Raw genomic sequence first — 6,147 nt, forward strand, 5'->3', positions numbered from 1 at the left:
CCCTGCTCAGTCCCTCCATTATTTGAAGCCAGTGATCAGAACATTGAACCTGGAGCTAACATAAAATCACTCGCGTTGTACCTGCCATAGCTCCTCGAAAATGTTTACTATAATTGGCTGTTGCTCTCCTATCTTCACGACCCATTTCACAGTCAGGCGGGTAAACCATCTTATCTTGTCCGCATTACCTTCATGACTTCATCCACCACATTAACGGGTAGCACCTCTTTAATACAAGTACCATTTTTTCCGACCTCAGAAACAAACCGCACCGAATCGCTATGCTTTCCTAATAGAACAATTCGACCCTTACTTTAGTGCCTGGGTTGTATCGAACTTTCTATTGAGATAAGACGGTTGCCCTCTGTATTCGACACAGAATACAGAGATATAATTAAGAAGTATTTTGTGTAGATCGTTATAATTTCTTAGATGCAAAAGATGGATTGTTTTTCTTGTAACTTTTCCATCTTATTCCCTGGCTATATATATAAGCAAGATAGGGAAATAGGGGAATGAATATCCGAACAATTGCAACTGTTGGATTTCCAAAATAATTGATGCGTGAATTTAATTTCCGCACCCCCTCATAGTTATTCGAACGAAAACTATACCGTAATTCCGTTAATTATGCAAGTGTACACTCCGTACTTCCCGAACTTGCATTATATTATTTAGAAATTACCCATCTATGAAACAACCTTAATTACGCCAAAATGAACCGGTAATTACTCTTAAATCACCAACATTCCTCCCCCATTTAAGCGTAATACAAGAATTTAAATAACCTAACAAACATACCAATTTATGCATAAATGAAAATGTCACGAAGATTGAATTTCCACTTAGTGAAATTACACATTCCAAATATTCGAGTATCGGGGTGTGACTAAGCATTGAACCCGTTCTACCCATTTTGAATACATGAAGATAACTCACACATAAACTATTTTACTTCTAAAATTACAAAAGCCGACACTTAATTACAAGCCTAGTGTCCCATATCTATTCATGAACATATCGGGAGTCAAACCCATACTCCCTTGAAGCGGCTGTACTTCATGTTCATATAGGCTGATTCTTTTCATCGTGTCCTTGCAAACACACTTTTTCAAAAGATCAACCTTACAACATGCAAGTCTAAGCACACACCTCGGGATATAAATTATTGTGTGCTTCAATCTCTCAACAATAGGCCTTCCACATTGAATTCAGCCTCTAACATTGTATTAGAGGGGAATTGGGTATCCTACCGCCAAAGATCTTATACGAGTTTTAGTCTCATCCCGTCAACCGACTTTATAACCGATCAAGTCCCTAGTTGACCCTTTATGCAAAGTGATCAACTAAAACTGAGATCTCACAAAAGACAACCAATATCAATTCCCATTTATGATAGTCTATAAACCGTGTTATAACAAACACCCCGGTGCGCACCGTTATTCACTATCAAAAATTATATTAATGAAACTGGTTAAATAATTTAAGGAACATCGTAGATTATTTTCTTCAGCTACTTAGCCTTTTAACCGGCTATATGCTAACACTACGCATACCAACTCCGATGTCAAACTCATAATGCAAATTCGCTTCTTGGAAGTCCATATACTCATGATACTTACCCAAGTAAAATACATTATCACTAGTAGAAAATAACCTTCTACATTGATAATTCAATTTGCTTATATATACTATACCTCTAAAACCGAAGGAAAATGACATAGGACAAACCATAATTCTGGTTTACTTCATACATTTTCACGCTCGCCTAATCGCTTGCCAAAGATGAGTACTAGCTAAACTAGTATACTTACTCAACTTGTTAAAGCGAAATAAATAAGACCTTGTGAAAACCCGAGTCATGACTCCACTTTAATTATTGGATAAAAGTGTCATACTCGACCATTGGGAGTATTAACCAGAGAATAATATTTATACTCTCACCCTTGATCCTAATACTAAGGATCATATTACCTCCCCCATGTCCATCATAGAAGAACATGATGACAAACCACATTTTACAAGGTAAATCATCTTTGATTTATACCAAATATCGACTTGTCATTAATCCTACAACAAATGACAACTCCATAACCGGATTGTCAATATAGTTGTACTTTCAATGTGTTTAATTTACCTCTTACATGGCCAAACTACCATCACTCCAAAATCTCACCATGGTTATCACAAACCATCATTCCCGATAATATATGGTAAAATCAATTACATAATCAAACTTTAAAATGCTTTATACAAGATATTAACATGTTAAACAAACATTACAAGACAGTTAGAACACTAACCACAATACTATATAACCGATGATGATCAATTTAAATATCCATTGATCAAAACATCATACTTTTATAAATATCTCCTTACATGGTCATCTCACAATAATGATCAATCTGAGATTTAATATCATTCAAGATTACATCCTATATGTATGAGTTTTCAACTTCTACTTGAATAAAACAGGCTACCTAAGGCACCATATACCGGTCCTTAGTATCGCCCTAAATCAATACATCATGCTATCAAGCCACATATGATAGTCATATGTTACCGCTCAATATCCACCTTATAGTGTATAATAATAATATTCAAGAGAGTTTATACAATACACTCATTGCCACTCCATAGGACTTATTTTCATAATACACCATGTAATAAAAACATATGAAAACAGTACTAGTATCATTATTAACAAACAAGCATAGTGAAAAAATACAAACATCAAATACAAAAAGTTACTCAACTAAAACATAGTCAACGCTCATGACAACTCATAATCAATTTAAAATGATTATTAAAACATTTGAAGATCAAACATTATAAATAAAACCATTAATCACTCTAATATCCATGTGAGCATAAAGCTATTTTCACTTTAACCGCAACACATATACATTGTCATTATCATTAAAGCAATTGATCAGTGAACATATTTAACATGATATATGTCATACAAGATCAATAAACCACTTTTATCACAGTTTGATATTTATACCCATCTCATTTAAATGTGTTCCACTTAAAACATAAGGTCAAGTAACATTGAGACGAACATGGACATAAGAATGTGTCCCCTTTTATGGGCACGTCTCAAACTCCTTAAACCAGATAGGATGTCTCAAGTTACCATAACATCGAAAACTTAACACCCTCAAAAACAAATACACTATACTATTGAGCAATACAAACACCCGTATTATACCGCTCAATACTGCATATTAACCGCCTACCAGACCACAGACGATCGTAATTAATGAATTATTGAACAAATTTGACCACATCCAGGGACCAACGAAACAAGATAATCATTGAAAATCATGAATTAATCATGAAAACATGTTATTACCCATTGACCTTATGGATTATCATGAAAATACATATCTTGTTATGCATTAAACTCTTTTTGTTACAGTGAAAACAAATACTATCATGCAACAACCTTTCATTTTCATGCGAAAAATCGCAGGCACACAAAACACCGCTTCATCATTCAAGAGTACTAAAACATACACTATAATACTGGATAATGTTCTCAGAATTTGTCATTCCCATTTGCCAAGCCATCAAATTCAACAAGGTGAAAACACATGATCAATAATATTATCTTAATCTTTCTATCATTCGCCAGTTTTCACCGTTAGTACGTTGGCATGCATCGCAAAGGATACCGTAATCCGATTTAGAATCTTAGCATGTGAAAAGCAAACTCACACACTCGCAAACCGAACCCCTCCTCGTAACTCACGTAAGATTTACAGACTTTGTTTTGCAATCTTATCAAAACACACAACAATAACGCCAACACATCAACTTCATATCGTACCAAGATTCAGATTTGACATCGTCTCGCATAACGATTCTATCATTGGTCCGAAATCGATAAATATTCTTTAAGAATGTGTCATTGGCAAATATAGTCATTATCCCACAATCATAACAAGATTAGTTACCAGACAACAATGTAAATAATCATGAAAGAACAAGAAAAATATTTCATGTAAATCTATCGTTATCACAAATGACAGCAAAAATAATAATAAGCCATGCAAAGTTCTAATAGCAACCGTGACAAAGGAAGGCAAAAGCAGTATTGTATCTTTTTGTTGAAATCTATGCCCACATATAGCCGCCAATATCAAACATTCACAACAATAATTATCATCCTAATCCAGGTGTTAAAACGAAAGCAAGTAAACTTATCTTTTAATTTGCGAGTTGCCATAGAATTTGCCAACCTTGCTTTGTGATCATTCCAGTGTCACCATAAATTCTCTGTAGCACAAAATCAAATTGACAACCCAAACTAATGTCCTTTGAATGAGTTCTTATGTACCATTACCGATTTCAAATCCATGGTCTCTCGACCAAACCCGGAATCATAAAGCAATTATACCATTCCATCTTGATGCAATATCGAGTACTGATTCCATCATTAATCCCAAAACAAAAACTTTAAAAAAATTTCATAACCTTAATTGTCATTCCTTATCATTCGACATCTTGGCAGAATTCGATAATTGTTCTATTAGATTGTTAGGAAACTGTACACGAACTGAAAAGACAATAATGAAAACCGCACCGAATCGCTATGCTTTCCTAATAGAACAATTCGACCCTTACTTTAGTGCCTGGGTTGTATCGAACTTTCTATTGAGATAAGACGGTTGCCCTCTGTATTCGGCACAGAATACAGAGATATAATTAAGAATTATTTTGTGTAGATCGTTATAATTTCTTAGATGCAAAAGATGGATTGTTTTTCTTGTAACTTTTCCATCTTATTCCCTGGCTATATATATAAGCAAGATAGGGAAATAGGGGAATGAATATCCGAACAATTGCAACGGTTGGATTTCCAAAATAATTGATGCGTGAATTTAATTTCCGCACCCCCTCATAGTTATTCGAACGAAAACTATACCGTAATTCCGTTAATTATGCAAGTGTACACTCCGTACTTCCCGAACTTGCATTATATTATTTAGAAATTACCCATCTATGAAACAACCTTAATTACGCCAAAATGAACCGGTAATTACTCTTAAATCACCAACATAATCCACATTTGGCCATTATTAGCCGGATCCCTCACAGTTAACAATTCCAACATCGAAACTCCAAAGATGGAATTGAAGCCTAAATGTAATGACTTTTTTCTCACTTTTAATTGAATCGTGTCTCACAAATTGCATAGATTAGAGGACATTTCGGATTATTAAATCACGATTTCACATTTCGGATTATTAAATCAGGATTTGAGATCCTTGTAAAATTGTCAAAATAAAATTTGTAATATCAATTCTATAAATACTAGTATTGGTGTCCGGCTTCGCCCGGGTTAAACTCTACTTAACATTAATTTTTTATATTAAATAAAATTACTTAAAGTTGTATAACCCATAAATTTAACATTAATATATTTTTCTATGACATATACTAAAATTACGATGAAATAAATTTTGAGACAAATTCACTACTCTCGCTATTAAGAGTTTATTCTTATTAATGAAAGAGAAAATTGTTGATTACAACCTTTTAAAAATCACTTTTTGAAAATTACAGCCTTATAATTTTTTTTTTTTGAAAATTACATCAAAAATATTACTTTTCTTCTAAAATTGCACCAACTTGAGGTTTTTGGTGAATTTTGATGATGTTTTTATGATGTACCCTTTATTATTTGAGAGCCTACTTACCCAGATTTCTTACCTCTCCTTAACACAAACCAATTAATCACCCCAAACATCATAAAAACATCATCAAAATTCACCGAAAATCTCAAGTTGGTGCAATTTTAGAAGAAAAGTAATATTTTGGATGTAATTTTCAAAAAAAAATTTATAAGGCTGTAATTTTCAAAAAGTGATTTTTAAAAGGCTGTAATCAACAATTTTCTCTTAATGAAACAATAGTAATAACATTTCACTATTTGCCCGTAATCATTGTTACATTCACTATTCCGGCTGTAATTATTGTTACTGTCACTACTGCCGCATTAATATTGATAATTTCACTACTCCTGCCGTGATTATTGTTACTTTCACTATTGCCGCATTAATATTGATTATTTCACTACTCCCGTTGTTCTGTCTACCACTTTCACTAATCTCGCTGATAATATTGTTACTTTTA

Source organism: Silene latifolia, chromosome 3, assembly GCF_048544455.1.
Source record: "Silene latifolia isolate original U9 population chromosome 3, ASM4854445v1, whole genome shotgun sequence".
NCBI lineage: Eukaryota > Viridiplantae > Streptophyta > Magnoliopsida > Caryophyllales > Caryophyllaceae > Silene > Silene latifolia.